Source organism: Falco rusticolus, chromosome 7 (genome assembly GCF_015220075.1).
Source record: "Falco rusticolus isolate bFalRus1 chromosome 7, bFalRus1.pri, whole genome shotgun sequence".
NCBI lineage: Eukaryota > Metazoa > Chordata > Aves > Falconiformes > Falconidae > Falco > Falco rusticolus.
Window position 1 is genome coordinate 20,760,133 of NC_051193.1, and position 12,097 is coordinate 20,772,229.

Consider the following 12,097-nt stretch of genomic DNA (forward strand, 5'->3'; position numbering starts at 1 on the left):
GAGATCTGAGTGACTTTCTCGAATACATGAGGCAGTGGCTGATGTATGCCTTTGTCCTCTTTGAAAGTTACACCACACCCCTAGGAAAACAATTTTGTTCTCTATAATGAATATCTGTCTATAGAACATTATAACTGATCGCAAAAATAGTTTAGAACAGTGGACTACTGCTGAAAGATGAAAGCTAAAATATCTTCGTTAAGCTAGAGGCAATTGTGTGAATTACTTTAAAATGAGTACATTTTGTTGTGCAGTGGTCATGAAAACTGTTCAGAGCAAATAACTTGGAGACCATTATCTTTAATAACAGTTTTCCCCATGTATTCATTACAGTGTTGAACTGTCATTGCTATTATCTCTGACCATGCACCAGTTAGCTTGTACATCTATCTACACGTGTCTATTATTAACTGCTATTCTGTGACTTAACACAGAGGAACTAGCTAAATCACATAAATGCTTAACCATGGTACTGCAGTATTTAAGGGCTCGTTATCTGAGAATAACATACTCTTTGCGCATGCAGTGGGGAGCCCTGACTACTAGGGAGCCATCACTGGAACAGAAGACAAAATGCTTCTGTCCAACAGAAAACCACAGGTTTGTTTCATTCTCTTCTACTAATATTAGCGTGGTGTGGCCTCCCACTGTTTATTCTCCGCGCCTGTGTTATAACTGGGAAACCCCAGGCAGAGGACTCTCTGGAGCATTCAGGTTGTGAGGATCCTCAGGCAAAACTCCTGGTAAACTGTCTAATAACGGAGGGAGCTGAGGTTCCCTTGCAGACCCTGTTATCAGTCTGTCTGTTGAACTTCCATTTCACATCCACTGAAGTAACTAGCACCACCCTTCCCCTGGCAGTCTTTGCCTTAATGCTTCCTCAGATGTCTTTTCACCCCATTCACAATTCTAGTTAAATTTTCACCCTTGAACAGACAGGCTAGACAGCTGCTTTAGGAGTCCAGTTGGGTTTTGCTGGGTTGTTCCTGTGGAAAGGGTGTGACATATCTGACCTCTGCCACCCCCCCGTTTTTCAGCCACTTGCTCAACCTAAATTCACTGTTTGTACTGGGGAAAAAAGGTGGGGAGGGGTCTTTTTTCTGCTGATGCTGGAGAAAGTTGGTACGGACTCTTGCTCCTCTTTTCTGTGAAGTAATGAGTCTGAAGTTTCTTGAAAATACAGGTTACACAACACTTCTAAGCACTGTTTGTGAAAACAGGCCCCGAGAGTAGCGTTTCTGAAGTCATCCTACATGAAGGATCTGCCTCGTGTTTGCTAACAGAAGAGCAGTCAAAGATTGTTTTCTAAGCTTTCTAGAAGAATGAAAAGAGAAACAAATACTTCTAAAAGGATATGCCTTTTCAGTTTGAGTCGATTGCCTTGGTACTGCAGCGTTACATACCTCCCCACCCAGACACCCACGCTCCGAAATGTGTATATTAACACATTCTCACCTGCAAAAGAAACTTATTCTCTCGAGTTGCTAAATGTATGAGTTTCTGTCTTGCCTGTGACTCAGCATTTGCCATGAAATGTTCATAGACTTGGCAGTAGTCCATCAGTTCAGAAGAGAAGGGATAATAATGCTAGAATCAGGATGGGATATTCCTATTTACATTTACCTGTGCAGCATTTCTGGCTTCAAAGTAGTCCATCTCAAGGTTAATTGCCCCAGCTTTTCAAGGAACCACACCCATGGCATGCTTTGCAAGTTCACTGAAGGAGATTGAAGTCACATAAATATAAATAGAGTCAACAGAGAGAAAAGAGAGAGAATATGGGGACTGAAATAAAAATAAAGAGGCGAGGGCAATGAGACAAGGTGAGTGTTTCTAGCAGCTGACCAGAAAAGCTCAGCACCAGAACACACATGGGCCTTCCTAAAGCACCGCAGAGCAAGGAAGCTAGGCAGCATCTCCAAAGATGACCAGAGACTGCATCATCTTTTCTAAGAGCAGTAGAGAAGGGACCTAAATTGAACAGTAATTCAAGCAGGCAAGCATACATGTCTAGCTAGATACAGCACATTGCTGGCAGAGCTAAGAGTATAAAGAGAGAGGGAAAGATTCTTTTAATAGATTTCTTAATCCATACATCAGACAAGGGACACTGGATGCCCAGACATCTGAGCAGCAAGAGGAGAAGGGGGAAGCATCAACGAACGCTGGATTTGGGGGCCAGATTTGCGCCATAATGTAACAAGGTTACATTAAACAAATCTGGAAAAAAGAGAAAATAAAAAAAATAAAAAAAAAGAGTGAAGAAAAAGCCTGGGTGGGCTTTTAGGCAAGAACAGGCCCCAAAGGTCTGCAACAAAACCTAAACACTGAGCTTAGTAATCACTCTGCCACACCAAGAGAAAACAGCTCTAGAGTATAATTGCTGCTTCATCATAATTGTAAACAAAGGATCAACCTGTCCTGCCTGGCTGGCACTGGAAGGGGTTAGATTCAATCTTTGGCTCCCACTGGCTGGAGCAAACGTTGAACGGGAAAGGGGGTTGGCATCAGGGGCTGGGCTCCGAGAGGCTCCGAGACGCTGTTGCCAGCAGGTTTCTGTTGAGCTGCCGTTTCTTCTCTGCATCACTGGATAAACACGCCTGCCTGAGCACAGCGCAGCAGGTCTGAGCCTGCTGCACTAGCGCTTGGAAGGTGCACCCGAAGGGTCGCGCAAGAGCTTCCCCTGCCCAGGCTGGCTTGTTCAGGGCTAGCCCAAGCGCCCTTCCCAAGGCCTACCTGGCGTGACGGGGACATCCCCCAGAGAGAAGGTGCAGTGTGCCAAGTGGGTGGGTGAGAGCGCCACTGAGAGAAAAAAGGCCCAGCTGCAGGACAAGGGAGATGGTGCTGGTCAGAGAGAGTGTTTCAAGTATGGGGCGGTGTAGTAAGAGCAATGGGAAGAATATGGGGAACAGATGAAAAGTGCAATAAATGGAAAAGGTAAGGTAAAGAGAGGGAAGTATAGAGAAAATAAGAAAGGAGTATAGGGTAGTGCAATTTTATGTCATTTTCTAGGGAGAAAAAGAAAGGCCTCGGGTGCAAAATCCAAAAGGGCGTCTAGACGAAGGAGCACGACAGTTCATGTGGTAGCATTTCCAACAGCCTAGAAAGTAAGGCATGTCGGTGCGTAATAAACAGGACTGTGTGTCTTTAAGAGACCAGTGTTTGTGTTTTCCCATGCTCTCCTATTGTGGAAATAACTTTCTGAGTCATTTCTCTGATCCTGGAGACAAACACAAAACATAACAAAACACAATAGCAACGGAAGAGAGAAATTCCTCCCTCCCCCTTCCACCACTAACGCATTTTACGTCAGCGATCTGCACGCACTCGAAGCCTCAGAGTGGGAGAGAAACAAGGCACAGACTGACAGTGTTGTTCAGTACACACTTCTTGAATCAAGATCTCCTTCTCCACCACTGCATAAACAGTTAAAACATGAAAGCCACGCTTTCCCAGTCTGTTACTTTAAAATATTTTATCCAGTGTCTTTGGTTAAAAGTCTGACCTTCCAGATTTTCCACAGGCGGTGAACTGCAACAGGAATTTCCTAGCTTTTTTAAACTACAAAGCTTTGCACTTCAAAGGCCCTGCGATTTTTCTCTCAAGCTTCATGCCCCACCCTCTGCAAAAAATATGTCAGTTTGGGACTCTTGCAAAATGCCACATTCAGAGGCTCACATACATCTAAACATCAACATCACAGCTACGGTTTTCCCAGAGGGGAGCAAGGGATAGGCACACCCACGAGTGGCTGGCCCCAAACCCAGGCTGTGTCAAGACTTCCCGCACCAAAATGCAGAATCGCCACTGATCAGACCCGAGACGAGCCCATTTTCTCTGTTTCTTCCTCCAGCCTCTGTTGTTGTGCTGAGGACTGGCTTGGACCCTTTGGCGTTACAGACAGCACAGTCCTGAGAAGCTGCAAGGCCTTCCAGGTCTGGTTTAACGTGCCATCTTTTTGACTTTGGGGGTCGTAAAACGAATCCCAAGCTTTTCCACTCTGGGACTGCCCTACCAGCTGTTGCTGCAGCCTGCTGGGAGGAATAGGATGGCTTGACAGGAAGCAGCAGGAAGGTTTGTTGGGGATTGCGAATGCCACCTGTGGTGCCTCAGTGAACCCTGCCCCAGCCCGCAGAGCCGGGGGAGATGCCCCAGCTCCGGGCAGGCGCCGTGGGCTGGCTGCAGGAGCAGAGCAGGTGGGCAGATCCGCAAAAGAAATGACCTTCATCCACCTTCCTCCCTGCAGGAGAGTCGTCCCTCGCAGGGGTGAGGGTTGGAAAGCAGTCACAGCACACCCCAGCTTTTGCAGCTTTCCCTGAAGACAGGGTGAGGGGTGGGTTCCCCTTCACGTGCCCTCGCAAGCAGCTGTGCTGGGGAGGGAGCACGAGGCAAGCCCGGGAACGGGAGCTGTGCGGAGCGTGGGACGGCACAAACAAGGCTGGGGGAATAAATCAGGCATGGATTGGCTTCCCTCTGAGAAACCTTCCATTAAGGCTCCACTGGATATTTTCGGACTCCCCCTGCCTATTTTTAGGAGGGATAATTAATGCAGAAGGAAATGGAGGGGCGGGGGGGAGGGGGCGGGAATCAAGCTTTAAGTCAAATAACGGAAAATTCGGTATTCTCCACAAAATCACTATGATTAAGGAGGACTAGAAAGGAAGGGTTATATTTCAGCAGCAAAAATATGCTACAAGTCACCGTAAAAATCGTATGTTACATGGTGTTTGCCAGGAGAGGGGAAGGTTTTCAAGAAGACGGAGCTTCACCACTCCACTGTTACTGAACTGGAGCGCAGACACCGCTGAATGCCCGGCTTTCAAGCACCGCTGTACTCCGGCCGTGCCTCTGCGTAGCTCTCAGCTGTGCTCAGGCTCCTGGCTCCTCTGCCTGTTGTGACTGGGCTCTGGGAGGGGCTGGCTGGGACCTGGAGAACGACCAGCACCGCTCTGCCCAGTACTGTGTGGGAAGTTAGGCAGGAAGAGGAAAAACCCCAGCCAAGCTACGCAGCACCCCCACCAGGTCCTTAAAATAATCTGCTTGAAGCACAGGGCTGTTACGAGGCTAGAAAAATCTGTTTCATGAACTAAGATGGGAGGTTCTCAGAAAAAAACCCTCATCCTCTTGGATACGGGAGCTGGAACATGATAAAACAACGTGTGCAATGCTTTCAAAATTCAGCCATTATTTTACCGATAGCAGTGGTTTAGATTCACATCCCTCAGCCTAACAATACAGTCTTCTACCAGTGTTAAATGGTAACGTTGCCTGTAGAAGAAAAAAAGCCTTTCCTTAGTCATCTGCTTGTGTGTTCATGTCCCACCTCCCTCCGAAGAGCGATTGCTTCAGAGCAGGGCCTCCTTGCTTGCCTGCTCAGCATCTTCTGCGCAGCACCGTGCAGTCACCACACACAGGAACGGCACCTTTGCCCTCCTCCAAGGAAAATCACCCTGGCTCCCTCCTTTCCAACCACACCCTACGTTCCCTGTCACACACACAAATTTTTATACTGGAGGGGTCACCTCCTCTTAGACCAAGCCCAGTTTGTGAATTCCTGACACCACAGAGAACGGCTAACGTACCTAACAGAACTGGAATGTGCCAAGGGGCTGCACTCAGCACCTCCCTTTTAGGTACCTCTGAAAAGTGTTGCCTCTTTGCTTTGGGGAATATTATACAAAAATTATCTTTTTAACTTAGAATTGCCATTTCCTGTAAGCATGACTGTGGTCTGGGAAGGGTTGTTGCTAGGAAAAATCCCTGGGAATTATTCAGTACCATTCCTAATCATACCTTTCCTGCCTGATGCCCTGTGTCTCTACACAGAGTGTCTTTGCAAACCTGCTACATGAAGATCTCTCTATTTCTGAACTCAGGGAGGTAAATACCATCTCCCAGGACTGATAAAACAATTGGAAGAGTAAGAACATGCTACAGAGTGTCTTTTCTAAACAATAGTATTTCTAGTTGTAAAAGGTTTGCAGATGTGACACGGTAACGAGCATTTGAACTACTTGGTGCTAGACACATTGTAATGATACGAAGCACTACACAGTAAAAGGGATGCTGAAGCATTTATATTTTGTATTTGCTTTCAATTACGTTCGATAATAGAATTTACAGCAGTATTCCCCACAAATCTTAGAAGCCCAGATTCATGAGACATTTAAGTGACCACTAACGAGCTCCTGGCTTCTCTGATAATTTCAGCAGAAGCCAAAGGCAGAGTGGGCTGGCTGTGGTTTGGGTTTTATCAGTTATAAAGGTACACATCGACATCTTGACCGTCCCAGTCAGAGGCACAGCAAGTACCTCCCTCCAAGGCCATCAGGCAGCAACAGGTCTAACTGCCACATGGGAACCAAGCTGGGTGAGTTTATCCAGCTCCCAGGTGACAAGGACCTAACAACAGCCACTGCCATCGACATCTGCAGGTACCTCATAGACACATGCACGGAACCAACACAAACACAGGATGGGCGCTTTCCTCCTTGGCCAGATTCTGCTCCGGATAAAAGATTCAGATGCTGGAGCAGAATTAGCGCTGTTTGCCTATGAGCACAGCCCTGCCTTCACGGATGTGTCCCGGTCTCTTAAACCTACAGAGTCTTTGGTTCTGATGGTAAATATATTACATGCTCAGTAGTGTATTAACCAGCTTTCTGCAAAGTGGCGGTTGCTATATGGAATCTCAGCCAGAACCCAGAAAGTCTGGAAAATCATCAACACAAGTGATGTGTCAGCTTTTTGAAAAGAAAGGGCTATGGAGCTGTTTGAACTTTGTTGAAAAAGTCAGGGAGTAGTTGGTTATTTTATGTAGTCGCACATCCATAATTTGAGTTCATGTCTATAAATAACTTCCTTTTTAATTTGTAGTTTCTTAAGTTAAAAATCTTCCTTTAAAGAAGAAAAGCAACATCTGTTACACGAACCTTCTGCCAGCATTTAAAATCCCTTAGATGGTACCTTTGCCAGTTTTCTGTTTTCCTGGAATAGTGTGCAGGAGACAAGAAGTCAGTAACAGATTTTACAACCGACTGATACCAAATTAAACTCGTGATTCTTCTCTGTTCACATAAATTATGTCATTTGGAGAATGTTAACCATAAGCTCTGCAAAAAGAGGGAGAGGAATTTTCCCTGCAGTTAGATTCCCACCACTTACTAACTCCAATGTTTTGCACTTACCTTCGAAACAAGTTCAGTTCTAGAGCAGAGCGATCCCAACGCCTCCCTGTCGTCTGGGCAGAAAACTGGACTTCAGATCTGACGGGACTCCTGCGTGACGTTTATCAGGCACCAAAACCACCGCTCTGGGACACACAAAAGCGACCAAAAGTGCATATAAAACGGCAGTGGTAAAAATCTGTCTGCCCGTGCTGTCAGCGCCTGCTACGGGGCAGGAGCGCCCGGGTGCCTTTTGGGGCAGCTCACACAACCGGAGAGCAGCCGGGAAAGCATAGGACAGATACTGGGGTGTCAGCAGCACCTGGCTCAGCGGGAATGAGGTCTGATCTAACGGGAATGGCACGGGCACGGACTTGGGGAAGTATGGGTCACCTGTGGGGTTTAACAAGAGATTTCATGGGGACATACTGGATACTTGCTCGCTCTCTGTAACTGCCGAAGAGCTTGCTTACTTGCTGCTCCTGCCCATCTTACATAGGCAAGGCCTTATGTAGGCAGCTTTCTCTGGTCTACCTGTGGTAAATATACTCACATACATAGTAATTAAAACATATTAATAACTCGTCCTGCACTAGCCACTGCTCTTTGCTCCACTCCTTCCTAATCACTTCAATTCAGTGATCAGGCTTTTTTTAATTATAATTGACAGATGAAGTCTAATGTATGATATTTTACATTTTAAAACCCTTGTGCATACCATGACTTACATGCTGTTAAATCTTGCATAAGGGGTATGGATACTTGGGTCTGCCTTGCTTTCATTCCAGGCACTCCAACAGTTTTCAGCCTTTGTAGGCAACTGATTTGCTGTAGAACGAAGAAAGTAAATTCAGTGTTATTCTGCGCAGTACTGAGATGCGTGGCTTTTCTGTTCAGGTGGCTCTGTGTCCTTGAGTAAACAGACTGACTTAACATTTTTCTGTGCAGAAAAACAACGTTTTCATCTTGCAAGTATAGAACGGGGCACTGCAGAGGGAGGCCAGGATTCCTTTAGGAATCTCTCCAGCCCTGGGTGCTCAGGTAACTGTCTTGGCCTTTGCTTCATCGATCAGATTTCTGTTAGTTCTTATGCTGCGCGTAACTAGACATTTGGGCAAATGCTATGGTCACAATAATAACAATTGCATTTTTGTTCATTTTTTGTCTTAGATTCACAGCACTTTGTGAGTTTAGATGAGCCAATTTAGCAGTCTTATAAACCATTATCATCAGCTCCTAGCGTAGCCCCAAAAAGTCTGCTTTGTCCTTAAAGCCTCCAGCATTTCCCCCAGGAGACACGCAGCTGGCGTGTCAGCCACAGTTTTTCTACTTCTGTTTTAGCATCCTTACATCCCTTTGAGTTCTGCACTCTACCTATCTCTGGCTTTTGTTTGTTTGTTTGTTTGTTTCATGTTAGTGTCCTTGAGGGGCAACACCTGCAATGCATTCTTCAGTTACAGCGTGTCCCTGATCTGTAACTTGTTCTTCCCATGCGGTAACTGTGCACTTCCATTGTCACCACTTCCAATGCACACTGAAATCAGACAAGGGAAAATAAGCTACAACAGGGAGGAGAAACTAGATTTTTTCCACAAGTGGTACTTGCTCTCAGAGTTTTATAACCATGTTAGGTTCTTAAACTGCTTTCATTTTGTTTCCTCAGAGTTAACAATATGAACAGCTTTATTTCAGCAAGGCATCCAAGTTAGGCGGAGTTTTGTGGAAAGGTACTCAATTTGTTCTTTAAAACACCCTTTTTTCTTGCAAATGTAGTTATGTGAAGAAAAACACTGCAATTGTGTTGTAAGTAGAGGGAGTCTTTCAAATGTGGTGAAACTCAGAGTGATGCATAGATTTATTTAAGGAGACCACAGGAAGCGGAACACAACTCTGTAAAGTCAAATCAAGTATGCGCTTGCATATGGTTAATGTTGTGAAACATTTCTGTTTTCAAGCTAGTTACTTACTGAACTATTTGAAGTATTAAAATCCAGTCAGATTACTCATCTATGACGTGCTTTTTAATAGTTCTGGCTGAGAGCTGCCCTGTAGTTCTAGGGGTAAACTTTACCCCGTCAGTAATCCTTCTTGAAATGTATTGATCTTATGAATGGCAAAGTTTAGAAATCTGACTCACATGAGGGGTCCAAAAAATGCTGCTTTTTAGAAGTATTTTCTAGTTACATGTGAAGTTTAACTGAGCCATCTGTGTAGAAATCAAACAAATGAATTTTTTTTAAAAAAAAATCCTGTAGCAAAGACGACAACATTAGGAGTAAATTATATAACTTTTTGGATAGGATTTGAAGTTACCAGAAATCAACTATAAATGCTAGTTAGTTTGGCAAGGAAAAACAAATGCCACAGAAGAAAATTGGAATCACTTACAACAAAGCTGACAGACTGCAGAGAACTGCTTTTTATCGGTGCTCTGCAGATGTGGGCTATTTCCTCTCTTTTCATTGAGAAATCCCAGTTTCACTAGATGCTGTTAAAAATAAGCATCTATCACCAGTTTTCTGCACAGCAGTATGTGATACCAGCACCGCTTCCTGCATCCCCGCAGCGGGAGACCAGTAGATGGGTGACTGGTACTGGTGGTCCAGGGGTGGCAGGCAGCAAGCCCTCGGGGAAGGGGGCTCACCCCAAACAGCCGTTTGACAGGGTGACCCAAAGGAAGTCATTATGTACCAACGCTGCTTTTCCTCTTTAAAGCTTTCTATAGGAGAGATTAGCAACACGCATCATAAATTAAAATGCCATTTTCCAAACTTCTGGACTGACTGAACACTCGCCTGTAATCGTTCTGAGCACACAGTGAAAAGGAACCACACCTCCAGAACAAGCTGAAGGAATCCAAGTGTTTGGATTTTGGCCAGGATGCCAATCCGGGAGGCCAACCAATGCTAGATTTCGACAAGTAAAGCCTTATGTTGCTTTAACATCCTTCAGTCAAAGTGTTTCTTGAGTGTAAATTCCAGCTCTACGAGTAAGTCTGCCCTCTTTTCATGAAGGCCTCTTGGAGATTATAAAGCTCTAGAAAGACACAGGAATCTGATCGTGCTGAGCACACTGTGTGACTGTGCCCTCTAAATCAACACAAGATGAGAACACAAGAGCTATTTAACGTACCACTGCGATAAAGCTAATTCCAGTATCAATCACACAGGCAGGGAAGTTTAGTATTACGATGTCCTTATATTTAAGAACCATGTTCCTAGAAACCAGTCACGCCAGTTAAGAAAATTCTTCATGAAACGCACAGATCTGAGCGAGTCCGTAACCTCTGCCGAGCATTAGCTTCCCTTCCGTCTTTAGGTGCAGTTTGTTTGCACCAGGAAAGAAGGAAACCCTAATGGCAGGCTGGCATATTGTGGGCAGAAACCTTTGAGATCTGCAGAACAGGGAGACACGTTCAAAGATTATTTTATCTCCTTTCCCCAAACTATTTTACTATCTGATTTATCCCCAAATCAAATTCACGATGGTGTCAAGCAGCAACTACTGAAGGTAAATGCGCGCTGTGAACACAGGCACAATAATGAAATGGTTAATATGGAACTTGAATCAAGAATGATTTACAAGGGTAAAATAAATAAAGTCAGTATTATGATATAAAAAATAGGCCCTTTCAAACCTTTTTTAGATTACTTGAAAAGATTAGAAGATCAACCGATAAATTCTCACCAACCCACTGCCTCAAGAGTGTCCAGCCGGCACCGATCACCAGGGGACAGTGCTTAAAAGAATTATTAATAATATTAGGAGACTAAATGATTGGCTGCTAATACAGAGTAATCAGGATTGCTCTGGAAACTGGGTACAAGCAAACCAAGTGTGTTTGATACAATCAAAATTAACTCAGAGATTTAGGACGACACCCCATCAGCTTGGCTATACTCACCAGATGAGGACTCTAGCTCAGGAAGCAAGGGCTCTGAAAAACGCCGGGTCAGAGCGCAGCTGGGTGAGAGGTCCTTGTACGTCTTACAGCCAGAAAGAGTGAAGACATCTTTGTGAATGAACAGACAATCGTTTCAATTAGGGAATAAACTTATGCTGAAAAAAATGTCGATTCTTCCACAGGATCGGTGGCACATTCAGCAGAGGGGCAGTCCAACGGAGCCTGCGGCCGTCTCTGCCTGGATTCCTTCTCGTTGGAGCTGGCGTGTGTTTCACAGAGAGCTTTCGGTCTAATTCAGGTATCTACAGACCAAGGAGGGGTTAAAAGGCTGGAGAAGGCTTGTAGCACAGGCATGAGAAGGATTACGCTCCACGAACTGGAATTGCGCCTTTGCAATGGCCTTGGAAAGCACAACCTGCTCAGCCTGACACAGAGGTTAAGGGACAGCCCCGCAGAGGGCACAAGCAGCTGGAGGGCAGCTCCTCCATCAGACAGGGGGGAGATGAGACCCAACGGCAGAAACCAGAGTCAGGCAAATTCAGGTTAGAAATAAAAGGGTTTTTAAAAATGGCTACTTAACTGTTGGCACAACTTACCATGGGTTAATATGACTTCTTCAGCACTTGGGATTTTTCTAACGAAACACTGTAGTTCACCAAGAGATGTTTGACAAATGCCCTGGCTGCCACCTGACAGCACGGGCATGGATGTCCCGAGGGTGGTAGGTCACAGCCCAGCCCGTGGCACGGCACAGGGGGCCCTTGTGCCCTCGGAACCCGGGAACTGGGAACACTGTAGAAGCAAAAGCTGAACAGGCCTGGCAGTGCCTCATGTCTGGCTTTTGCCTCAGACCGTCGGTGACCCACCTCATGCAGACCTTGAAGTCAAACTGAGTGGATTTGGCGGCTGCAGGAGGGGAGCCAGCGACGTCCCAGTTACCCCCCACCCGCAGTTCACGGCGTGCCCCTCGCCCCTTGCTGCCCTTCCAGGCTGCGGTGTTTCCCCAGCATAACACTGAGGAGATCAC